The sequence below is a fragment of the Caretta caretta genome, chromosome 2 (genome assembly GCF_965140235.1).
Source record: "Caretta caretta isolate rCarCar2 chromosome 2, rCarCar1.hap1, whole genome shotgun sequence".
NCBI lineage: Eukaryota > Metazoa > Chordata > Testudines > Cheloniidae > Caretta > Caretta caretta.
In genome coordinates, this window is record NC_134207.1 from 149,060,085 (window position 1) to 149,087,434 (window position 27,350).

General features: G+C 43.9%; 1 long non-coding RNA gene across 1 annotated transcript; it reads left to right on the plus strand.

Moving 5' to 3' along the window:
• The first annotated feature begins 921 nt into the window (after positions 1 to 921).
• On the plus strand, positions 922 to 26,791 carry LOC142071122 (uncharacterized). Its single transcript, XR_012667106.1, has 3 exons — positions 922 to 1,102; positions 10,025 to 10,186; positions 20,915 to 26,791. It is a non-coding gene; the product is annotated as an uncharacterized LOC142071122 (long non-coding RNA).
• Positions 26,792 to 27,350: the final 559 nt, after the last annotated feature.

Below are 27,350 nucleotides of genomic sequence, written 5' to 3' on the forward strand. Positions count from 1 at the left end.
CTTGGGTTCCTTTTTGGTCCCTTCCCTCTCTTGAGAGGGTGGCCACTGATATTCTTCTGTGTGGGCCCTTTCAAGGGACCTCCCACCAACCAAGGTCAGATAAAATGATTCCTTATACAAGCACTAAATCCACACACAGGTTTTTTTTAATGACATTTATGATTTCATGCCAATTATTTGAAAATATGCAAATTAATTCCCCACATTTTCACACAATAACATGTAAGTATTTCTAATTCACGCCTTTCCACCCTCAAACATTGCCAACTCTATCTCTGCCCATTCCTTGGCCCGCCCACCCAGTCCTCATCCACCTGCATGGCAGGGGGAGAAGCAACCTCATAGAGGCTGCTCTCATTGCTGTGCTGTGACCCATGATATGAGTAGTCCACTTTAGGGAAGTGATGGAGCACATTCCACCCCTTTACTTGCCTGCACTAGTGGATTGTTTGGCACAGTTCAACAATACTTGCACACTAGTCTGAGGAAAAGAATGTCCTGGTGTTTCAGAGCAGGATTGCTATGCATTGAAAATTGAGAGTGCTGCATGGAAACTCTTACACAGCATCTACCTACAACTGTATCAAGTTTTATCAGGATCAGTTTTCACAATACCATGTACATTACACTGGTTATATTTAGAAAACATTCTAAGCATGGTCATGTATACATATAATGTTATAATTTGTAGGAGTAAATGTCGATTATAGGAACTATTTGAGAATATTTGTAAAAACTTTTTATATTAAGAGAGAAAATGAGTGTTTGGAATTCTGAGACTGGATGCACATATGCTTCACTACATTTTCCAGTTATTTTATTATAAATGTTTGAATTTGATCTCTTTAACATGCATGTGTTAACAAATGATGAATTGGTATCAAATAGTTAAGCTGCATGAGACATACATCGGATGACACTGAATTCAAAAGATTGCATTTATTTTTAATAAACTTAAATATGACATAAGATAAAACATAGCTGCATGCTTTAATACATATAGACAGACACATGAATTCACAAAGCTTACTTAAGTGGTCTTCTTATCTTCTTTCAGAGTCCCCAGAGGAATAAGATGACATATGGAAAGTGTTCTTTTAAGGTAATCATATAAAGAAAACTAAACAGACAGAAATACATTAGTTGTTGACTGCAAAGTCAAAAGTCCCCAGAGGTGTTATGGTGAACACCAGCATGAGATCCAGTCCATACTAAAATGGGCTTGTGTTCCTGCTCATCAGTTCTCTCCATTTTGAACAAAATGTAGCATTTTCAGTATTAAAATAATCATGGAGCGGTAGAGTGATTATTGTTTTTAAAAAGGGAATTAAAGTGATACTTCCAGGTTTAAAATAATATATTTAAAAATAATTATTCTTATATTTATCACTAATAACTCCTGAGATAATAATTAAAATCTAATTTATATCCTAATCACAATAGTCCTAACTAAGGCAAAGCTCCCAGTTACTTCAGTTGAAGGTTAAAGCTCTCACTTTTCACACTGATGACATGTTTTCTTTTTGGGTTTCATTCTGCTTAGGTAATAACAATAAAATAGTCATTTTTTCACCAATTTTGTTTCTAGTCATTTTTCACTTTCTTCTTCTCATTTACAAGCACAGTTCTGCTATGATGAAGTTGCAAATGTATCCAGGGTGTGGAATGGCTGTTTAAATTTCAAAAAGACCACTTTTTTCATTAAAAATGAATAATAATGAAGACATTTTTAAGATTTGTAAAACCTTTTCCCCAGAAAATCTATGTTTGAAACTTATTTACTTATTTCACTACTTCCTGATTTACATCAATTCTACTATTTTAATTTATAGTTACTTAAGTATGACATAAGTATGATATCACTCACTAGCCATGTTTTTTTAAAAATAGCTAACATTAGGCTCCTAAATCCATATTTAATCACCTTTATGTGGGTGAGTGGCCTGTAGGTGATCTTTTTGTAGTGAGTGGTCTGACTTTCCAAAGTGTTGAGCACACAGCAATTCTCAGCAATTTTACTGGGTAATGTATTGGGCCCTACATGGACAACATTTGTGCTATTATAGGTATTCATTCCACCTTCTGAATTCTACATAATGGCATTCATCATAACATTAATCTGTTTCTTACATTCTAAGGCATGGCTCTTCTTTTCTAGACTGAACCTTTATGAGTAAAGCTGCAACAGTTTGTGTACCACCTGAGCACACAAGTTCAAATATTTCTGTACTTTCCTTGACATTCTCTGGATTCTCATACATTGCCGATTTCCTGTTAAACTTGTTCTTGGTTTCTGAGTGTTATATGCTATTCATGACAATAGATTAAATTAACATAGTCCTTTTGTTCTGTAATATACGTGACATGGCTGTGTTTTTTTCCCACATGAGATTGTTTTCCATAATTATTCATCAGATCATTTGTAAGAACAAATATCACTTTATGGATTGTCTGCAAATCCAGAGCTATGCTTCGTGTTATGTGTGATTGGCCAAGTAAATCACATATTTTGTTTTGTTTTGTTTCTTGATTGGTTATCCTAAGCTTTATAAACAGGAGCAATGAACAAATTTTTGAGGCTTTGAATCTTTCAGGGAGGATAGAGAGCACTTTAAGGAGATAAAGTCAGCAGGCCTAGTGAATTTTAGGACAATTTACATATTTTTCTATCCTCATTTGCAAAAGAAATAGCATTTTGTTTGTTTACATTCATTGAGCACAGATTTAGAAATAGTTTGGTTCCTTCCTGACACATTAAAGTCAATAGAAGTCAATGGGTGCTCAGCATTTTCAAAAATCAGGCCATTTATTTAACTGCCTAAATAGGGGTTTAGGGCTAGATTCACAAAGGGGACTTATGGCAACACCTAACTTTAGGTGCCTAGACATGCAGTGGAATACACTACCCTGAGTCAGGTGCCCAGGCTGCCTATACAATGCATGGGGAAAGTTAGGCCACTAAGAACAGGATCCCTATAAGCCAGCATGCTGAGCAGGAAGCTACTATATAGGCTAGTCAATAACAGATACTGAGAAGAGGGCTGTGTCCTAAATCCCACCCATTTCAGAAAGTTAGGTGCCTGTCTCTGCTTGGGATCTTGACGTCTGATTTGTGTCCATTTATTGTTTAACGTAGAGACTGTCCAGTTTGACCAATGTACATGGCAGAGGGGCATTGCTGGCACATGATGGCATATATCACATTGGTAGATGTGCAGGTGAACGAGCTTCTGATGATGTGGCTGATGTGATTAGGCCCTATGATGGTGTCCCCTGAATAGATATGTGGACACAGTTGGCAACGGGCTTTGTTGCAAGGATAGGTTCCTGGGTTAGTGGTTTTGTTGTGTGGTGTGTGGTTGCTGGTGAGTATTTACTTCAGGTTGGGGGGCTGTCTGTAAGCAAGGATTGGCCTGTCTCTCAAGATCTGTGAGAGTGATGGATCGTCCTTCAGGATAGGTTGTAGATCCTTGATGATGCGTTGGAGAGGTTTTAGTTGGGGGCTGAACGTGATGGCTCGTGGCGTTCTGTTATTTTCTTTGTTGAGCCTGTCCTGTAGTAGGTAACTTCTGGGTACTCTTCTGGCACCCTGACAGCAGGATTGTCTGGCTATGTAGACTCTCTCCTCAGGCCCTATGCCACCAGCACTCCCAGCTATCTTCGAGACACCACTCACTTCCTGAGGAAACTACAATCCATCAGTGATCTTCCTGAAAACACCATCCTAGTCACTATGGATGTAGAAGCCCTCTACACCAACATTCCACACAAAGATGGACTACAAGCCGTCAGGAACAGTATCCCCGATAATGTCACGGCTAACCTGGTGGCTGAACTTTGTGACTTTGTCCTCACCCATAACTATTTCACATTTGGGGAGAATGTATACCTTCAAATCAGTGGCACTGCTATGGGTATCCGCGTGGTCCCCCAGTATGCCAACATTTTTATGGCTGACTTAGAACAACGCTTCCTTAGCTCTTGTCCCCTAACGTTCCTACTCGTGCTACATTGATGACATCTTCATCATCCGGACCCATGGAAAAAAAGCCCTTGAGGAATTCCACCATGATTTCAACAATTTCCATCCCACCATCAACCTCAGCCTGGACCAGTTCACACAAGAGATCCACTTCCTGAACAGTACGGTGCTAATAAGCGAGGGTCACATAAACACCACCCTATACCGGAAACCTACTGACCACTATGCTTACCTACATGCCTCCAGCTTTCATCCAGACCAAACCACACGATCCATTGTCTACAGCCAAGCTCTATAAATACAATTTGCATTTGCTCCAACCCCTCAGACAGAGACAAACACCTACAAGATCTCTATCAAGCATTCTTACAACTACAATACCCACCTGCTGAAGTGAAGAAACAGATTGACAGAGCCAGAAGAGTACCCAGAAGTTACCTACTACAGGACAGGCTCAACAAAGAAAATAACAGAAAGCCACTAGCCATCACCTTCTGCCCCCAACTAAAACCCCTCCAACGCATCATCAAGGATCTACAACCTATCCTGAAGGATGATCCATCACTCTCACAGATCTTGAGAGACAGGCCAATCCTTGCTTACAGACAGCCCCCCAACCTGAAGCAAATACTCACCAGCAACCACACACCACATAACAAAACTACTAACCCAGGAACCTATCCTTGCAACAAAGCCTGTTGCCAACTGTGTCCACATATCTATTCAGGGGACACCATCATAGGGCCTAATCACATCAGCCACACTATCAAAGGCTCGTTCACCTGTACATCTACCAATGTGATGTATACCATCATGTGCCAGCAATGCCCCTCTGCCATGTACATTGGTCAAACTGGACAGTCTCTACGTAAAAGAATAAATGGACACAAATCAGAAGTCAAGAATTATAACATTCAAAAACCAGTCGGAGAACACTCCAAACTCTTTGGTCACTCGATTACAGACTTAAAAGTGGCAATTCTTCAACTAAAAAACTTCAAAAACAGACTCCAACGAGGGACTGCTGAATTGGAATTAATTTGCAAACTGGACACAGTTAACTTAGGCTTGAATAAAGACTGGGAGTGGATGTGTCATTACACAAAGTAAAACTATTTCCCCATGTTTATTCCCCCCCCCCCCCCGCCACTGTTCCTCAGACATTCTTGTCAGCTGCTGGAAATGGCCCACCTTGATTATCACTACAGAAGTTCCCCCGTCCCGTCCTCCCCAGCTCTCCTGCTGGTTATAGCTTACCTTACCTGATCACTCTTGTTACAGTCTGTATGGTAACACCCATTGTTTCATGTTCTCTGTGTATATAAAATCTCCCCACTGTATTTTCCACTGCATGCATCCGATGAAGTGAGCTGTAGCTCACGAAAGCTTATGCTCAAATAAATGTGCTAGTCTCTAAGGTGCCAAAAGTACTCCTTTTAATTTTAGACACTTATTTCTAAAATGTAAATAGGAGGGAGTTAGGAGTGTGATGAGTAGATGGAAGAATCTACATCTTTCCCGCAAATGTAAACACACATTTTTGTATATTTCGCTAAAATTTACTACAGCTTTCTTTTTCAAGTTATTCTAACATTAGACCAGTGTTAAGATAGGAACTCAACACTACAGATTCTGAGGTGTTTTCTTTTTTCTGTTTTAATCTAGCCATTATGAAGGAAGTTCCTTCTCTCAAATAACCAAAAGCTTTATGTTTTATTCCTGCTTGGCTGGAATATTGGTATGGGTGTACCAGGTACTGAGGATTTAAGAAGAGAGAAGGAGGGGCAAAGTATTTAGCTGTTCCATGCATGATATAATTTTCAGGAAAATGAAACTGTAAGTCATATCACACTTCTGATGAATACATTCCAGGAGAAAATCCTTCTCTCAGATCCACATTGCAGATCTAATTTCCAATACTGCTCTTCTGTCTACCTGTATAGAAATCTGTACATATCTAGAATTCCAGCTGACATAAATGGGAGATCCATGCATATAAGAGAAGAGAATATCAAAGTAGAAATAGATCTGAGAAGAACTTCCCCTAAAATTTTCAGGTCTTATATCTATTAGCTTTTTCCCTTTGCATATCTATGCCCATACAGCCACCTTTATTAATACTTGAGTGATCTGATGCCTTTTTGATGGTCAAACAATATATATAGCCGGAGCCAACTAATCTTAACCTTCATATATATGGTGGTGTAATTGCTTGTGCCTTTCAATTTGTTAATTTTCAATATTAATTTTAATTACAGTTTAAATAATAGAATTAAATTAATAGAAATAAGAGATAGCAAAATACCTATAATAATAGAGTTTGTCCTTCTAAGAATGTTTCATTGTTGTCCCAATTAAATAGAAATCCCAAACAATATATATAGCCGGAGCCAACTAATCTTAACCTTCATATATATGGTGGTGTAATTGCTTGTGCCTTTCAATTTGTTAATTTTCAATATTAATTTTAATTACAGTTTAAATAATAGAATTAAATTAATAGAAATAAGAGATAGCAAAATACCTATAATAATAGAGTTTGTCCTTCTAAGAATGTTTCATTGTTGTCCCAATTAAATAGAAATCCCCTGAATCTCACATGAACCCCAAACATGTAACAAGAAACTAGGTGTCATAAATATAAAGGGAAGGGTAAACCCCTTTGAAATCCCTCCTGGCCAGGGGAAAGCTCCTCTCACCTGTAAAGGGTTAAGAAGCTAAAGGTAACCTCGCTGGCACCTGACCAAAATGACCAATGAGGAGACAAGATACTTTCAAAAGCTGGGAGGAGGGAGAGAAACAAAGGGTCTGTGTCTGTCTGTATGCTGGGTCTTTGCCGGGGATAGACCAGGAATGGAATCTTAGAACTTTTAGTAAGTAATCTAGCTAGGTATGTGTTAGATTATGATTTCTTTAAATGGCTGAGAAAAGAATTGTGCTGAATAGAATAACTATTTCTGTCTGTGTATCTTTTTTGTAACTTAAGGTTTTGCCTAGAGGGGTTCTCTATGTTTTGAATCTAATTACCCTGTAAGATATCTACCATCCTGATTTTACAGGGGGAATTTCTTTATTTCTATTTACTTCTATTTTTATTAAAAGTCTTCTTGTAAGAAACTGAATGCTTTTTCATTGTTCCCAGATCCAAGGGTTTGGGTCTGTGGTCAGCTATGCAAATTGGTGAGGCTTTTTATCCAACATTTCCCAGGAAAGGGGGGGTGCAAGTGTTGGGAGGATTGTTCATTGTTCTTAAGATCCAAGGGTCTGGGTCTGTAGTCACCTAGGCAAATTGGTGAGGCTTTTTACCAAACCTTGTCCAGGAAGTGGGGTGCAAGGTTTTGGGAAGTATTTTGGGGGGAAGGATGCGTCCAAACAGCTCTTCCCCAGTAACCAGTATTAGTTTGGTGGTGGTAGCGGCCAGTCCAAGGACAACGGGTGGAATATTTTGTACCTTGGGGAAGTTTTGACCTAAGCTGGTAAAGATAAGCTTAGGAGGTTTTTCATGCAGGTCCCCACATCTGTACCCTAGAGTTCAGAGTGGGGGAGGAACCTTGACACTAGGTGACATTGCAGAGATTAAAAAATAACTCCAGGCTGTTATATTTATGCTTTGTTCATCCTCTGCTCCCAGACTGAGTCTGACAAAGATGCAAAAAGCTCTGCAAAACTCTTTTTGCTATGTTGATTTAACCTCCTTGCTCTTTTGAGAGCTTACAAGAAGCAGCTCCCACAGACAGTAGCCTAGAAGCAGCCAGTGGGAGGAATTACACACACACAATTTTTTGCCTGGCAGTCTTGACCAAGAAGCCTATCAGCAGGCTTCAGAAATGAGAATGATCCCCAGGCTATCAAAGGTCTGACTAACCTGGATTTCTCAGATCTGGATAGCCAGTGGAGGCTAGACTAGAGAAGAGGAGTCATTGTCCCTGGGCCTTGAGCCTGACTGATGTGCCAGGGCAGGCAACTGCAGGCCAAGACTAGCTTGTACGTGGCTGCAATCACCCAGAAGGTTGCTGAATCCAGGAGAGTAGTGCTCAGGGGAAGGGAGCCAGAGACACAGCTCCTCAGTTAGCAAAGGAGTGTATTATGTCGGTAAGAGGAATCAGAGACTGGGGATCAAATGAAAACCTCACTTGGTCAGCCTCCTCTGCACAACAAGCCTGGGGCAGTGAAGGCTTGAGGACTCCAGGAATTTATCCCACCCCAAAGGGTGAGCTCTCTGTGACAGTCACCACAACTCCCTACCCAGCTCCAGCCCACTAGCACTCTGAGGACTACAGAGAGACGTGGTAGTTGCACCTGCAAGACTCCCTAATCCGTCAACCCCGCTTTATTTTTTGTGTTTATTTTGTCGGCTTTTGATTATTTGAGTGAAGGGAGTCTTTGGTTATTGCTGTGGGGTTATGGATTCCTTTGCTTATTTATAATACCTGATTTCCCTTGCCTTGCCCTTTTATCCTGGTTCCTACCTATACCACTTCTTTAATTTTCACCCTGTCCTTTTCCCTTGGTATAATAACAATATATTCTTACAATTAGTTAGTTCTTGATTCCTGAACTTACAGTGACTGTAAATGTCCTAAAGGATATCGGAACTGCATATTTATTTAGTTACCTCCTCCCTAGTGGAGGCACTGCACCTCTAAAAGTAAAAAGCAAGTTGTCTCATATTTACGTAGTATATAAAGACCAAAGTCCACTGGACTTCTCGTGACTGGGTGCTCCAGGAGGAGACTATATTAAAAACAAATCATTTAATTCAATCTAAAACAATTTTTTTCAACTTTGTGATTTGCCAAAAAAGATGAAAGATTTCATTTTTGGATCAACCTGAAACTAATTTTTTTAATATATATATAGTTTGCCCAGATATAATCATGAATTTTCTTTTTCTTCCATTTTGTTTTTATTAGATGTATTTTTGCTGACAGGCTCTGAATGGTACTATGTCTTTGTCCCAACACATAAGTTAGAAATGTTTCTAAATCTTTCTACTATTCTCCATCTGATCATCTGAATGTTATTTATTATATTATTGAATATATCACAGTGATTGTTAATAGGAAGCTAGGACAAGCTCTGGAGATCTAAATAACTTGCTAGACCTGTTTTGCACTAGCTGAGTATTCTGAGGCCCATTACTGTTATCCATTCTGGACATCAACATGGGAAGATTGTCATAGTTGAGAGAAATGGCCCCAATTCTCTAACTAAACAAAGATGGATGCCTCTTAGGATTCCAGGATCAAAGAGGGAACCAAAGAGCAAAACTCCTTGACAATGAAAGAGCATAATTCAACCATTAGGTCATGTATACATGTACAAAAAAGGTGCTCCTACCTAGGCTATAACTCAGCCAGGTCAAATAATTTAACAGTGTTTAACTATGTCTACACAGGCATTAGGGGTGTTTTTAGTAAGCCTCTATGGACTGGAAAACAAAGACTGTCAGTCTTCAGTGAGAGTGAGAGACAGACATGTATGTCATTTACATATTGAGGTATCACAGCTGAAACTGTCTCACAGTCTCCCCTAGTGGCTGTTGAATGGCATAGGTAATAGAACAGAACAATGGAGAACCTGAAAAAGAATGCCTTTGGGTCAGATGAGCAATTTCCCAAGACCATCTCATGGGATCTCCCTAACCAGAAAGAATAGAAACAATAATATTCCCTTCTACTGCAGCCAGAGTCCACAAGTAGGTATAACCTCCATTTGGGGTTTGCCAGCTCCTGGAGTGCCAGACTAAGTCCCTAAGGAGCCTTACAAAAAGACTACAACTATAATGGCTATTAGAGCCATCTGACACCATTTCCCATCATGCGTGGAATTTAGGAGTGGGAACAAAAGGAACTAAAAACCCCTTCTGAGGCCAATAGGTAGGCTTCGACTTGGGGTGAGCTGGACCAGTTACAAGCCAGGACTGCCCAGCCCTATGGGAAGGGACATTCTGACTCTATAAAAAAATTGGTTTTGGTTCTGAAAGCTTAAAAAGACAGCAGAATTCAGGGAATCCCCACTAAACTCCCACTCCCCCCAAAGGGAGGCCTTGCACTGCTGTGAGATCTGGAGAGACAGAGAGTTCCATCCTGGTGTCAACTTCCAAGAATGGAGCCAATACCCAGGAGGATTCCAGACTAGGTAACCCGCGAGTCTGGTAGAAGTCAGGAGAAGATCCTGCCCCAGCCATGGATGAAGAGTAAGGTAAGGGGAACTTTAGGTTTAAGATGGCCAAAGTCACAGTACTGCAACATTTCATCTCAACACTAAACCTCAGTGGGCCATGTGCCTTAGAAGGTGACAGGGAGGAAGCTGGGGTTTGGGATGAATTGTAAATATTGGGAGATTAGTTTATTTATTAATGTTTAGTATTTATTAGTTAACCGTAACTTTCCTTCCTCAAAACCTATTTTCCTGTTCTCAGTAAAATCTCCCTTTGTTACACTGTTATTTTGGGTTCATCATTCCTTTGCTGGGGTTTGTGTTTATATATTTTGTTATCATTTGTGCACTGGGCTTTACACTCCTTACCAACTAATTTGCTCAAGGGACAGCCCTTTTATCCATGGCACAGTGAGGAGTCACCATGGGTGGAGGCATGAGATGCCAAAAAGAACCCAGGACCCAACCTATTCAAGAGAGGGGAGAAGTCACTTCTTAATATTGATGATAGCAGGCACCAAGGAGAGAGAAGTGAGGAGGCTTAAGCCACATCTCAAATAAGGGGCTACATAGGTCAAAAGCACTGCGTAGGTCAAAAGTATCAATATCTATTGACACATCTAACAGACTCCTGAAATCTGTCAATTGGTAGTTGTAAGTCAATGAGACTAATATTGTTTTTGTGCCATATCACTGTAAAGCCAGACTGAAAGTGATCAGGAAAGACAGAGGATGGCTGATGACACCAGAATTTTCTCACCACTGGCTTATCAGTAATCTTGTCCCTAAAAAAGAGTTATAAATGGACCAATAATTGGTGTTCTGGGCCAAGGTGTTCGAAGCACCGCAGGTCGGCAGAGGTACTCTGGAAAACGAGACCCACATGCAGCTAAGCAGCGAGTTATTGGCTTTATTGAAGGTGAGTGACACACCCGCAACAGGGACTCCAAGCATTGCTGTCACGGAGGCAGAGAACATAGCACACCGGAGCTTTGCCTGGGACAGAGTCCGACGAAGGGGTAAACAGCGAGCCCTAATAAGCAATACACAAAATCAGCTCATGAATATCTAATAAGGTACTTCCCAACAGGGGCTTTCCACGGGGCAGATAGAACCGGCTGAAACCGGTTAGAGTTGGTTCTCCATGTCCTACGGCGACCGGGCGGCCTCGAGAAAGCAGAAGTTCCCTAGCTAGGCCGTAACAAAGTCTTCTGCAGTCCCTTACACTCCTCCCCTCGCTTTCTTGAGCGACATCAGGGACCAGGCGGAAGCATAGTGGCTGGATCGCACACAGCATTGGGAAATTAAGCCGCGACCGCAAAGGCAGCAAAAATACAAGCTAATAAGGCAAATGAGGCCTATAAGGAGGCCTTGGACTAGTTGTGCTGCCCACTCCCCTAAGGTGGAAAGCCAGGACCAAAGCCAGGCATCCCCTTGCCACCCTCTGCTAACTTCCGGAGGTGCAGTAAGTCGGCCTCAACGGAAGGCCCTGCATCGGTTACATTAAAACAGCACATGCCAGCAAACTCTTGGCACAGGTGGCCATGGCGCAGGAGTAAATAATCCACAGCAGCCTGTTCTGTTGCATACCCTGGCGTACCTCGCCCAACTCATGTGAGAGGAGTGCAAGGACTGTAGAGGTCAGGTTAATGGCTTTTGCCACGGTACAGGCAAGGTGCTCCACCACATGATAATTGTGCACCACTAGCCCAGGAATACCAATCAAGGAAAAGGCCAGGGCTGCGGCTTCGGCCTCGGAGAATAGGGTCACATCCGATTTACAGGTGGAATCAAGGGGGATGGCATCCCTCCTGTGGGGGGCAGGCACCTGTGGGGGTTACGGAAAAATAAGGGGGGCCATCCGACCAAGAGTGCAGGGGCCCCCAGAACTATTGGCCAGGATGTAGGAATAAGCACGCCTGCCACATAAAAGAAACCACCCAGCAGGCAATTTCATATGCCCATATGCAAAAGAGATCTCCATACTCTCATTACATGTAAGGTCTCCATTGGTGAGGTCCGCTCCAAAGTGAGTAGTATTCACAAACCACATACAAGAAGGGGCAGGCGTTACATTGGCAAGCCAAAAGGAATACATAGAGGCATCCAGTTTATATTGGGCTGGCCCTAATGAATACAAGTCTGTATACGTAAAAGTCTTATCAGTTGTCTTCAGTAGGGAATAGTGCTGGACGAGGGTCAGTGCTGCACAGACGCCGATGAAACAGGTCTCCATTACTGCACCCACAGCGAACGTATGCAGTAGGCAAAACGACTTCGCATTCACAGCACTGTGAGCCAGCACCAGCCAGGTGTTCTCAGGTGAGGAGATGGCTGCGGCGGTGCTTATAAGGAGTGTCGCGACAAGCGGGAGAGACCATGCGGGGATAGTCTTTCCCCTCCGGGAGTACGTATGCCCATCCTTCCCCAGTGGTGAGGACTACAGCAGTTTGTGGTTCTCGCTGCGGTAATGTCCACCATACGTTAGCCAGTACGTGCCACTCAATCTCGCTCGGGGCGCTGGTTTCCAGACCTAGAGGTGGTAAAGGAGAGAGTTTACACAGGGCCTCCCCTTGCTCCCATTGTACAGGTTCGGTCACCACCCTGGTGCACGAAAGGGCACCTAGCGAGTGGTCCGCACTCAACCAGTATGGTGGATAGAAGTGCACGCCTGTGACCAACGGTGTAACAAAGAACAAACAGGGCGGCACACATTGCAGTTGCTCCTGGGCGGGCCAGGGGCTCACTGCTTGTCCAGCCTGCAAAACAAAGGGGTGAGGCACGTACAAGGTTGCCACGCCCTGCGTTGGGTCAACCACCCCCGGTGTATGGAGTAAACTGACGCGTAGGTGAGTAGGTACTGTAGGGGGAAAGGTCAGCCACTGGAAGGGCATTTGACCCCCCAGGGAATGATTATTCAACAGCCAGACAGCCTGTTTCAGTACCCCCGACCAACCGCGCAGCGTGTGGGTAGGGGTAAGGTGGCGAATCTGGTCCTTCAATAACCCATTCAGGCGTTCAATGAGGCCGCTTGCCGTAGGCATATACGGAAGGTGGTAATGCCAGTCCACTGCCACATCTGCAGCCCAGGTTTGAACAGCCTGGGCCGTAAAATGGGTTTCCTGATCACTCTGCAGGGTGCGTGGCGTCCTGTAGTGGGAGCACAACTGCTGCAGCGCAGCTATCGTGGTGGCTGCGGCTGCGGTCGCACTAGGATACACAAATAACAGGCCAGTATAGGTATCAACAGCTGTAAAGGCATACTGCCAGCTTCGCTCTGAAGGCAAGGGGCCAATGTAGTCCACTTGCCAGTCCTGACAGGGGCCAGCAGCTCGATGAATCTTACTGGCTGGCCCCGGGAGGGCAATAGGTGCCAGGCGAGAACAAACCGGACAACTGGCACGGACATGCCGCAAGGGGCAGGGAGGCTCCTTGGCAGAGGGCCGCAATTTGTGTTGCGCGGGCTCCTCGGTGGCCCCCCTCTACATGGTACCATTCTGCCAGTTGCAAGACCTCCGCTTGAGCCATGTCATCGGCCACCACATTCCACTGAGCCTCAGCGGTTTTGGTCTTTGTGTGGGCGTCCACATGTCGGACGGCCAAAGGGGCTTGTCGGGCGTAGCACAGTAATTGTTGGCAGAGCGTAGTTCCCCATAAAGGCCGATCTGCGAGTTCCCAGCCCTTCGCCTCCCACGCTGTCACCCAGGTCCGGAGGCCCTTATACAGTACCCAGCTGTCCGTATACAAATAAACCTGCGGTGGGTCACCCTTGATCACCAGGGTACCGCAGTTTGGCCCATTGGCTGGAGCCGGCCGTTCCCCACGCCATGGCAACTACATCGGCATACAGGGCATAGGCTACCGCCCGCCACTGCCAGGCCCCTTGGGCTGCGTAGGAGGCTGACCCATCCGTAAACCATGCATACTCCTGTTCCTCGGTGGACAACTGCTCCACAGGGAGAGCCTCCTCTATCGGGGAGGAGGGCACAGGGTCTTCCACGGGGGGCAGCTCGTCAGTGAGGGAGGGCACATGCTCGAAAGTGACAGCCCCCAATAACAAGGCATGGGGAGTGGAAAGGGAGGGCCGGCCCAATAGCATACGCTGCTGCAAATAGTGCTTCCACTTAAAGTGGGTTGCAAGCTGTGCAACCCCTGTCTGCGTTTGGGCCGGCTCCGCTTGCAACCAGCGTCCTAGTGGGATAGGCATGCACATGACAACTGGCGTGGGGCCTGTTACTCGCTCCGTGTCCTGCAGCGCCCAAACTACTGCTAAAATCTGCTTTTCCAGAGGGGTATACCCGGGTTCTGCCCCTTTCAACTAGCGGGACCAGAACCCGATAGGTTCCTTTTGCTGGACCCCTACCTGTTGCCAGAGCCCCCAAGAGGCCACATCCACTACCGTGGTGACTTCGAGCTCGAAGGGGACCCCTGGCTGTGGAGCGTGGCGCTGTACGTGAGTAAGCAGAGCCTCTTTACACAGGTCGAAGACAGTTTGATGGCTCCACGTCCATTGCCAGGGCGCCGCCTTCAGTACTAAAGCCTGCAAGGGCCGCATGAGGAAAGCCAAGGGGGGGATACAGGTGCGCCAGAACCCGAGGAGACCAAGGAAGGCTTGCAACCCTTTCTTCGACTGTGGCGGAGGATACCCCTGCACCGTTTGGCGCACCTTCTGTGGAATTTGTCGTTCTGGGCCCGCCCACATGATACCCAGGAAGACCACCGTCTGGGCAGAGCCCTGTATTTTCTGCGGGTTCAGAGTCCATCTGCGCGTGACTCCAGGCCAGTGACGACTGCATGCAATGCATCCACCACCAGTTCACGGGAGGGGCCGGAGACCATCACATCACTCTTCTCCCCTACGTTTTGTAGGGGGCAACTGCAGCCAGTGCTTGTATAGGTCCGCCGTCGGCTTTCCATTAATGTCCTCATGAGAGACACCAGCCTGCAAAAGATCTAGCCACAAGGTCTTCCGGGGCACTTGTAATTCCCCCTTCTCTTGCCCCCCGCCCTGCTGCCCCTTCGCAGCCCGTATGGCTTGCGGCCTAGCACTCACCAGGGCCGCCTCCAATTGCATAAGGGTGGCTGCCAAATCCCCCCTCATCCATTCTCTGCCATGACAACTGCTAGGAGGGAAGGTTTTAACTCGTCAGAAGCCAGGCGTAAAATGGTGGCCTTGATCGATTTTGTCACTGGTATGTCGTCCGGCCCCATCTCTCCGCCCGTGGCGACAGCCCAGGCCATCCCCAACTGGCGGAGGACTTGCACCCCCTCCAGAACAGTCTTCCAGGGGCATGCCTGTGCTTCCAATTGCCCCACCGAGGAGCAGGCCGCCTCCACTGCAGCCACCAACCAGTGGTACAAAGAGGGGCTTTCAATGGGTTGCCCCTTGTCCTGCGGCTGCAGCGGGTTCATAGACTATACACCCACAAAGGATCAAGCCAATTGTGCATATACCTGAGAGTCTTGCGAGAGGACGCCCAATTGCTGAAATTCATAAGGGAGCAGCAGAACCGTGTTGCCTGCACTGTCCCAGACCCTCACGAGTCACTGCATGACGCTCTCCCCGGGCTCCTGTTGGAAAATCTTCACAATTTGCTGCAACTCACTCATTTTAAATGTACGTATGAACTCTGGCTGCAGGGTGCCTCCCTGCACCCGTAGCTCCCGTACCGGCCTCGCCAGAGCCACCACAGGGGATTCCTCCTCTGAGGACGAGGAGTCCCAAATGTTCCCATCCCAAGTCTCGGGATCCCAAGAGGGGGCAGCGGTCACCACACGTACCTGGGCGGTGGTCATTGGTCACCGCCCGCGCTTAAGACGCCGCTTATTCGCCACCCGAGCAACCAACACTTCACACCGTCGCGTTAGTTCCTGGGCGCGCTCCGCCTGGGAGGTAACGACTTCTTGGGCCACGGTGCGGGCCTCTGCCTATGCCGTGCATTCCTGAGTCTTCCCTTCTAGTGCTCACTGTAAGCGAAGCAACTCCTCATCCTGGGCCCGGACGGCGGTCAGGAGGAGCCACCCAAGCTCCCCCATCGCCCGCCGTTCCGTCCCAGAACGCCGTTTTGCCCGTAACCGTTGTAACCCCTCAACCAGCTGCACGGGCATGACCCCTGCAGCCTGTTGAAATTCCAGCATTGCAGAAGAAACTTAGATTATCCAGAACCTCACCAAACGAAATTGGCCTAATATAAATGAGGAAAACATAGCATTTATCCCCTCCCATCAGGGGTTAAATTAATAGATTCATAGACTATACACCCAGAAAGGATCATTATTAGATCATGTAGTCTGATTTACTGTATAGCTCAAACCATATAGTTTAATACACTTACCACTGCATTGAACCCAATAATTTGTGTCTGACTAATGCATAACTTCCAGAAAGCCATCCAGTCTTGATCTGAAAATTCAAGAGATGAAGAATCCACTACTTCCCTTGGTAGTTTGTTCCAATGGTTAATCACCCTCACTGTTAAAAATGTGTACCTTATTTCTAATTTGAATTTCCTTGGCTTTAACTTCCAGTCATTGATTCTCATTATGCCTTTCTCTGCTGGATTAAAGAGCTCTCTACTGCTTGGTATTCTCCCTATGAAAATACTTACACACTGTGATCAGGTCACCTCTTGATTTTTTTAATGAGCTGAACAGATTGCGCCCTCTAAATCAGTGGAAGACATTTTCTCCAACTGTTAAATAATTTTTTGGCTTTTTTCTGCACCCTCTCAAATTTTTCAACAGATAAAGCACAGTGTGTGGGAGCTCCCTTTTCCCCCCAATTCTTGGCTCAAGGGTTGGGCCCTCTTGCCCTGTCTGAACTCCTCCTTCTCTTACTAGTGAAGAGATCTGTCCACCCACCAGATCCTCCACATCCTCTCTGGAGTGAAAAGTGAAGAGGAGACCCATGCTGCTGTTTTTCTCTTCAATCCTAGTGGGAAGGGAGAGAACAGAAGATACTCCAAACAGCCTCTCAGTCTCTCCATTTCCCTATCATTAACTTTTCTTTCCCCTCTCCCACCAACCCACTATGCAGTACTAGAAGGGGAAATGACTATGTCCTGAGATTTGTCTAGGTCTGTCTTTTCCTCACAGAGGAGATAGGGAACTCTTCTCATCTTATCATCCTCCCACCACCAGAGGCTGGAGGGAACTTATTTCAAAGAGTTCATGTCCAGAAGGGACAATTAGATCATTTTGTCTGACCTCAAATTAATAGCCTGTGTTACACAGGTCAGACTAGATGATCTAATGGCCCCTTCTGTCCTTAAACTCTATGTAACTATGAAAAGAGACAGGAAGACATAGAAGAAAAGAGAAAAAGTGGAATAAATTAAAGGAAGGAAGAGGATGAACAGAAAATTTGGGAGCTATAATAAGATTATTATTTTATTACTGTACAGAAAGTCTGGTGCCAATATATTGCAATAAAATTCCCATGAATGTTTGAGTGAGATGTGTTGAGAAGGAGACTGGAGATACTGGTTGCAGATAGGATACAAAGACAGGCAATCAATATTTCTATTCTTATGTACTCAGGAGGGGATAACTTGCTTTAATTATAGATTTTTGTACATTGTTAATGCTGGTATTTGGGAGGTTTGTACATATTTTAATGCATATGTCTTATGGGAAACATGAATAAGTTTGGGAGTGTGATAGTTTTGGTTTCTTTTTTGCATGTTTTTTGGTTTTATCTATTTTAACTTCAATTTCATGCAAATGTACAAAAATAATATAACTTGTAACTAGTACAGTACAGTACAGTAAAATACCAGATTTGTGTATATTTTACTAGGGGTTTACCAGGGCTGTGCCCTCTCCCAACTCTATACACTGTAAATACATGGCTAAATTCTGCTCTCAGATAAACTAATGTAATTATGCAGTAACTCCAGTGAAATTATTTGAGTTACAGCAGGGTAAATTCTAAGTAAATAAAGACAAAATTTGGCTAATATACTTTTATTTGGCTGGTTATAGGACTGCCTGAAGGCATGAACTATATCTAGATAAAATTCTTCGCTTGTTTTCATTTTCTTTCCTGTGCCACATTCTGTCACCATCAGACAGTATAACAACACATCATCATATGACATTGAGACCCATCATGACGGTCAATAAAGTATGTGAGTTCCCCTGCTATTTTCATCTATTTTAGCTACTGCCTATCAATAAGTGCTTTTACTGTAAAGTTGCCCAGACTGGTCTAAACCTGATTTATTTTATCTGCAAAGTTAGCAGAAAACTCCTCAGAGTGAGAAATATCTGATTTGCTTCCAGGTGAAGGCAGGTCAGATTTATTAGCTCATCCACCACCTGATTCCACTGATTGTGACTTTGTGGGTGGTATAGTGTAGAGAAAGAATGCTTTTTGTCCTCCAGAACAGCTATGACACTGGACTTTAAAAAAATCTCTATGCTACCTTCAGTCAGACACAGTACATTGATGGCATCTGTGCTCCAACTTCTGCCTCATGTTTAAACTGTCATACATCATCTGTATAACAAAATGTATAGGAAGGTGTGGACAGAATACACCATCCTCCATGACTTTGCCCATACTGGAAGGAACATACACCTGTACTAGGAGATTTCACAGAGTATGGAGGAGATGGACATTCATGGTACTCATTCCCACTATTGGGCATGCACGAAGCACTTCAGGCTCCTGTAGCAGGGGGTGAAGGATTCAAATAGTCACTCTGGGAAGAGGACCTAGCATATGATGAGCTGGACTGAGTGTTCTCCAGGGCTAAGAGTACTGAGCCTGAATTCGGTTACAACCCACTCTTGACTCTGCCAGCCTCAATGTACGGCAGGACATTGATGAGAGGCAGAGCGAGGAGGCATCAGGGACCTTGGATGAAGTCCCAGAAGAAACCCTGGGAGACCTGAAGGAAGAGAAACATGTGATTCTGCACCTCTACCTAGCAGACCTGGCTGAGAAAGCGCCCGCCCCGCCCTTCCCGAGGAGCCTGAAGAGGTCTCTTAGCTTTGGCAGGAACCAGAATCTGAGCCCAGTAAGTTATAATAGGCCCCCACACTTCCCAGAAATATCACCTCTTGCTCCAGTAATACATGAAGCTGGCCTCCTCATCACCCCACCCATGCTCCACCCCAGCCTGGTCCCCGAGCAAGACACAGCTGTAATTCAGTGATTGTACTGAAATCACACGAAGCACTGTATTTAGTGGAAGCTTTAGCAGAGTGTTAATGAGCAGTCCTTGTGACCCTGCATTTGTCAGGCAGCACACTGCCCAGTGATATTCACTGGGCGGAGCCAACTGCGGGTGGGAAGGGCTGGAGGGAGGGTTCTGAAAGTGCCTGGATGGGAAAAGAACAGTTTAATGATACATGGTTTCTCAAAGGCCCCAAACTACCTCCCTCCATCCCCCCCATTTTCTTCCCCTTGCAAATGGGAGCCATGTGGAAGGCAATGGAAGGGGGGCAGGTGGCCTGGGTTTGAGTCTGAAAAGGGAAAAAGAACCATTTGTTTGTCTGAGAAAAGTCAGAGCTGTCCATTCTTCTTGTGACCATTGCAAATGTTTATTACTGTTCTCAGTCCCTGGTGTAAAAAGAAAAGGAGGACTTGTGGCACCTTAGAGACTAACAAATTTATTTGAGCATAAGCTTTCGTGAGCTACAGCTCACTTCATCGGATGCATTCAGCTGTAGCTCACGAAAGCTTATGCTCAAATAAATTTGTTAGTCTCTAAGGTGCCACAAGTCCTCCTTTTCTTTTTGCGGATACAGACTAACATGGCTGCTACTCTGAAACCAGTGCCTGTTGTGTGGCCTCTTCCCTTAGTGAGCCACTCTGCAGAAGCTGGGTGAAGTGGGGTGGGTGAAACATGTGTTTTGGCAGTTGCACAAACACAGAGCTGTATCCTTTAGCAGAGGAGAGGCGACTGGTTTGTTGATCCAAAAGATCAGAGAAGAAAATACACTTATGATGCTACTTTCCGTTTCTCTGTCGCTTTCAGTGCTGTTTGCAGAACATGTGGGCTGGACTTTCTGGCAATACAGGGGGGGGTTAGAGGGTAGGTTCTTTGTGGTTCTCTGTTCCTCTTCCATGGGAATTCCATCTGCTAGCTTAGAACATAATCAATTTCCTCTCCAACTGGTGCACAGTCCTGTAAGCATAATTCAGCAAATTTTTGGTGTAGCAGAAATTTCTTCAAGTTTAATGGCCAGGCAAATGTGCTTGGTTCACCTTCACAAACTCCTCCACTCATATAGAGGGGGTCACCATTTTCAGAAACATTTTTCTGGCGTAAGTGTCAAGGTGTCTTATGCAGGACTGGAAAACTACTTCTCTTTTCCATTCTGGTACCTTCAAAACTGCTATGTTCTCCAAGCGATGGCTGCTCTTTAAAGAACAACAAGATGACTTGGTAATGTTACCCCTGAAGAATTGAACCCTATCCTAAGTGTTCCATCTGTGCACTGTAAACATTAGACCTTAGACCTCAACCCATTCCATGCTTTGCTGCACATTTGCCATCCTTGCCTGTCAACTGCCCTTCTCTCCAAATCGTCCCACTGTAAACACTATAAACATTGCAACATTTTAATAAAATTAATGCAAGTATCTTATCACTTTTAACCTCAGACCCTTCCTTCTGGGCTGCAAAAGTAGTCTGAAAGAAGGAAGCTGTAACAACTGCATTCCTTGCAGACTTTGGCTGCACAGTTGCACTATGTGGGGGGATATAATTGTCTTCCAAGGAAAATGAAATTAATGCTACCTTGTGTTTGACTTGCCAGGACATTCTGAAGCCAAGAGAGAATCCATTCTGCTGGGAGAGCAGGAGTGGCACCCCAGAGATAGAAGAGGAAGAAACCAAGTGCATCTGGAGGACCTGCTTGTTGGCATTGACAGAAGGAGTCAGGAATAGTCAGATTTTCTTAGGGCAAGGGAAGAATGGGCTTTTAGGATGAGACATTCCTCCAGATGGGGAGACAGCACTGGCAGTAGGAGCACAGAAAGAATGAGATCATGCACTCATGCAGTCCCTAGTCCAACTGGTGGCAGAATGCTTTTGGGGCCCACCCACTACGGTGGCAGCTGCCCCTCTAGGGGAACAGTTACCACTTTCTCCTCCTTCTCCAACTATCGCCCAGGCTGCCGCTGAGGTGGTGATTGCCCAGGCTGCAGCTCCTTTCCTGCCAAAGAGGAGCATGCAGGATGCTCAGCACCACATCCTCCTCAGTCAGCCGAAACCCCTCTTGGGGGAACCCCCAAAGCATTCAGGAAGCGAATGATGGACTCGATCCAGTCCCTGTAGCCTTGCATATGTTCAGACCCCAAATTCCACACAGGACATGTCCACATTTGTCCCTCTCCGCAATATTCTGCAACTGCAGCTGTTCTCCACTTGTCATGGCAAAGGGGAGGGCAAGGATGAGGAGACCCCCTCAGAAAGTAATGTTTGCCCGCTTCTGAATGAATTTGGCTTGTTTTTTGTCTTTTCTGGAGGGTCTTTTTTGTTAATTTCTTTCTGTTCAAAATGGTTCTAGCTTTATGTAACTCTTCCCTTCACTTCTGCATGCATGTTGTTTTCTGAGTATGATCAACATGATACTTCCCAGAGATTTGGGATGAGGTAGCAGGATTCACAGCACATGACTGCATGATTTCAGTAAAAGTGTGGTGCCATGGAAATGCTAACAATTTCACCCCCACCCCTGCAGCCAGGACTTCACTAATGTTTAAAAAAAGGTTCATGGCAATAAAGTATGCAGTAAAATAACTGTTTATGGCCAGAACACCACAGTGAAAAATAGAGGAGAATTTTACTTAAAGCTCTTTGTCTTTTGTTAAAAATTAAGTGACAAAGGAAACAAAATTAAACCGTTAAGATATCTGATACTGAGCACTGATTTAATGACTCCTCCACACCCATCAAACAGTTACCACTGGCAACTATGGCAGTACTCATGACATGGGATCAATTATGCATATACCGGGTAAGAGCTGTAAGCTATAGTGTCAGAAAGAATTGTGAGGAAGGAATGTGTTAAGTCTCCCCCCAAACCTTAAAGAACTGTTTTTTAAATTCCTTTAGCATTGCTGCAGTGCTCCCCATAAGCCAACCCAAAACAAAGCAGTTAATACGTAATGAAAACATTGCTCAATGATGGCAGCACAAAACCACTGTCAAAGTTATTAACCTTGAGGGTCCTCCTACTCCAGCTGTCTGCTTTCAGTTAGTACACTAACTTCAGGGGATTGAAACCCTTTGAGGTATCTGGCAACAGACATATGTGGCAACGCTCTATTGAGCTTTTCAGGCAGCTCCACTGCATCACAGCTATGTACCTTGGCACAGTTCTAAGTCACTTGCTGGTTCCCCACTGTTCCATTTTGTACAGGCACACAGTATCACAAATTTTCCTGGCCTGCAGGGAACCAAGAACAGTGTGCACGTCGGTGGTATCTGGCTACTTGCACAGACCTTAAAAACAGATCTGTCCTGTGAACATTCACTGTGAGAGCTTCTTTAGGCTTGCATACATTATGCAAAGCACAGCATACCACAATAATTCAAACTGTGTTGGTCACACTGGCATCCAGAAAAGCTCAAAGGCATCACCAACAGGCTTTCAGACACAAAGGCACACACCACCACCATTCTGCAGGTATTCAGTCTGTGGTTCAATTCCCTTTTGCTTGGGTGGGTGATGTCAGGGTAAGGCTTCAATGAGCCACAGTCAGAGGTGGTATGCAGGATCATCCAAAATAAAGGTAGGCACAGAAACACTGTACATAGGCATATTATTTTATCCACCCCCAAATTACAACCTGGACCTCCTGAACACCCTGGCATCATGGACCTTTCTCCTGTACCAGTATTTGTGTACAAGAACTAATCCCTGTGGTCCACCAAGCCTCAGAGAACCAGTGAATATTAACCTTTATGGTTCACATACTGGCCTCTTTTGATGGCCCTCGCACAGTTCACAAAAGCCATCCTCTGAAATCTTGCTATAATTTCAGGGATTTGGATTATGGCAACTCAGTATTGGTAGCCTGGCAAACCTGTACAGCCACCATACTGACAGTTGACTTCACAACTCTGAATTGGTTGGCAACTGACCAGTAATTTTCAGGTGTTACCAGCATCCAGAGGGTGATAGCCACCTGCATCTGCACTGGTATCCATTCCAAAATCAAGTGTTCTGGTTCTTTAGGGTTTCTGCAAGCTACTCACACAACTCCATGAAGTTCTGCTTCCTCATTCTGAAGATCTGTAACCACTGGTCAACATCTCAGATTTCCAAGGCCACCACACTATGCTGGTTCTTCAGGACCAGAAGCAGTGCTCCACCCATTATCACACCATTGCAGTTCTGTTATTCAACACATCTGTTCCATGGGTCCCAAGTGGAATTTCATTCCCCATCTGAGAATCAGCTGTCTTTGCCGTCTGAAATCTCTTTGGACCGATTCCACCCAGTATTTGGTACTGCACCACATGAATATATGTCCAACGAACATCAGCAGGAGCAGATCCACATCTTCACGGACCTGTTCCATGTCTCCAATGCAGTTTGACAAATGGGAGAGATGACAGGAAACTGCTGTTGTCAAATGTGTGAAGGTGGCATACAGTTCCAGCAACATATAGCAAGGTGATTCCAACAGTGTCTCCTGTGACAAACAGGACTCTGGGATACTGCCTCTGAAACATCAGCATTAATGTTACATACGAAAAAGGGGCAGTGTGGATGAAGGTTCATGCCTATGCACAGCCTATACCTATGCCCAGCACAGCATATATAGACACTTGGCATGGATTCAGGATACATACTTTATCTGTACACAGACAAATAACTGTGTACACTTGCATGTGTAAGGAGGTGCCTCACTGCAGCTTGTGCTTAGGTGCCAAACTCTCTGAGAGACATGGGGCTTAGCAAACCTTGGAATCTCCAATTGAGCTAAGTTATTGGGCTCTATGCCTAGGATACTTGCTTTGGTGAATACCATTCTTAGGTTCCTTAGTGAACATTTTGGTTTTAACCTCAGTGGGAGTAGAAGCAAATCTTTAAAAAACAAACAAATAAACAAACAAAACCTTAAGTAAGTTATAAGAGTATTTAGTGCTTAAGGTCCCAGTACAACAAGGCATGTGCCTATATTTAATCACATGAGTAGTCCCACTGGCTTCACTGAGATTACTCATGTGTTTAAAGTTAGGCATTAAGAGCCTTGCTGAATCAGGTCCTGCAGGAGGGGTTTGAGAGTCAGGATGCCCAGGTTCTAATTTCTGGCTCTGCCACTTTATTCCTGAATCACCTCAGCAAGACACTTAACCTTTATATGCCTCAGTATACCCTTCTGTAAAATGGGTATAATAATATCTGCTTCACAGAAGTGTTTTGAGAATTAATGTGTGTAAAGGGAATGAAAAATGGTATATAAATGCTAAATATTAAATTTAGCACATAGTGGAAAATCTAGATAATGTGGTCCCTTCTACACCCACACACACACCAACTACTATTGGCCATAAAACCCTCCCTTTTCCAGGTTTACATCTACAAAGGTAAAGGTGGGAATTAAACTCACAAGTGCCACAAAAAAAGCATTAATGCTGAAAGTTAGTTCTAGCCCCATCAGACTGTGGTTAGATCTAAACTCATCCAAGGGAGTGTCTGATCACGTAGGCTCTGAATGATTCCCTTTCCCTGCTGCCATCTCCCACTCCCAAACTCACACTATTTGGACATCTTTCCAATACAACCCCCCAAATTTCCCCCCTTATTCTCATTTTCAGGGCTTTTTGGATGAAGTCTTAAAGTAAAAGTTAACTTTTCTTGATATTTAATACAATACAAGAAATAAATTTCAAATTATTTGAAGGCCAGATTTAATGACAAAGGGTAAATATACATCACTAAGACTTTATTAAGTCTGAGGTACCCTCACAACCAACCTACCTCTAATATATGTGCTATTCCAAATCCTGTAAAGACAAAGTCTTCTTACTGCGTGGATGAACTGAAAGCTGTTTCATTCTGTTGTGTGGGAAATGTACAAATTAAAAGTCTTTAATAGTCAGACGTCAACACAGAGTAACATTTATTTAAAAATTATGCTCATAAAAGTTAAAAGAAAATGTTTGTATGATTTATTTGGTTGTCTTTTAATTGACTACAGATAAACGAGGTGACTGTTGCAATGTATTCTTTCAATCAAAATATCTAAAGTTCAACCTCTTATTAGTTTAATATTTAAAATTGTTTGAGATAGCTACAGATAGTTAATTGCCACTATTTATTTTTTTTTAAAAATATTATTTAAAGAACAGGCTATCTGCCCAGTTGCAATTTTGTATGCATGCCTGGGAAAAAGTAGGTGACATAAATCACATGCATAATCTCAGGAGACAATCATTTTAAATCTTAATTGGCTGCCTTTTAAATATCATTTAAGGTCTGGTTTTCTCGGCCTCTCTCTCTCTCTAGTTAAGAAGGTGTTGTGTCAAAGTCTATTACCTTGCTGGACGTCTCTCCCTTAAGTTTTTTTTAAAAAATAGAACCATCAGCAGAGGTTTGAGAGGTCGATAAAGCTTTTAGATTTGGAGATGTTTTCAGGGAGCCCATTTCCTGCGGCTAAGAGTTGTTAATGGAGCTTAAGGAATTATCTTATGACTCGGGCTGGGAGAGCCGTATATTTCTTCGCTCCTGTTCCCTTGTCGAGGCTGAATATGCTGCTGTCAAACTCGCTTAATGAAAAGTAACGCGTCGCTGATTACAGTTTTATTTGGGCTCTATGTAAAAAGCACTGTTAATTTAGCATCCCCTCCTTTGTGTGTTTGAATTTGCCATGGCTGAATGATTTAGAGTCTCTCAGTTTCAGACCGTTTTCTCCATGTTTTTCTTTCTTTCTTCTCCCTTCTTTTTAATCCCCTCTTTATAATTTCTGCTTTGTATATTTATCCTAGTTATATGGCTTTCTTTCTTAGCGTCCCCCCTCCCCCCCAACAGCTGAGTAACAGTTGAAAGTGATCTTTGACTTGTGCTATTGAATAAAATAGCAAAGATTAATTTCTCATAGTCTTTTGTTCACACTTTATGGTGCTTTTGAATGAACTGTTATGCCTGACTGCTAATCTCTAGACAAGGATTAAAAAAACACACCCCAAAACAAAATTCTGATTTCATACAAAGAACATCCTATATACCTGTAGCCTACTGCAATCAGGTCCTGTTAGATAGCGGGTACAAACTTATTCAAACTTGTTTTACGACAGTGACATAGCATTAAGGGGTAAAGTATTTTTCTAATTTATAATATTGGAATTTTTTTGCCTTGAATAGAATTTTATTGCCTTTATTTTAAATATTATTTGAGGATTTCTTTCCCCAGATTTGAATGTAAGTCGGTGTTGTCAGTTATTATCTCCAAGAGTATTTGTTACCATTTTTTCAAAAGCCTGGCCACGAAATATGTGCAAAGGTGCAAAAGAACTCTATAGAAATCAGAACAATTTTAATGCCATATTGTTGTTTCCTCTGAGGGTAAAATTCCTGTAATTATACACAGAAAGTGTATTTTGAATAATTTAGCATTCCGTATATGTGTTGATTTTATGTGGTATAGCTGATTTAGATAAATACATTTTCTGAATTATATTTACTCCATAACTTTGTCTCTACATATGTCTTGTGTTCCGAAAATACTCACTTGGCTATCATTGTACTGAATAATTAAATCTTCGCCCCCCAGCCCGCCCCCATATATCCTCAATAGCACCACCGACGTTGAAATCTGCAGCGAATCAGTAGCATGTACACACGTACTTACATATACAATAACACTTGTATAGACACACATGTACATTTTTGTTTTAACATAGCTACCACAGAAGCCAGTATTTTTTTCTTATGGTGGTTATGCGTATTACTGTCCCATTTGCTTCTACTGCTGGTTTGATGGCGGAATACGTGCGCCCCCTTCCCTCTCGTCCCTTCTACCTTATTTTGGTTTTCAAAAAATTTGCTTTGTCTAAAAGGCTTCACTGGAAAGCTCTCCGGCCGCCCTGCTGCATTAAAATTCCTGCCGGCCCAGCATCTAGCTGAGAACACTTCTCCCCAGAGACTCCACTTTCGCTATTACTGTCAAGTACCCTTGACTCTTTATTTTTGCCCTTTTATCTATTACAACTAATTCGAGTTCTTTTGCCCTTTTCAG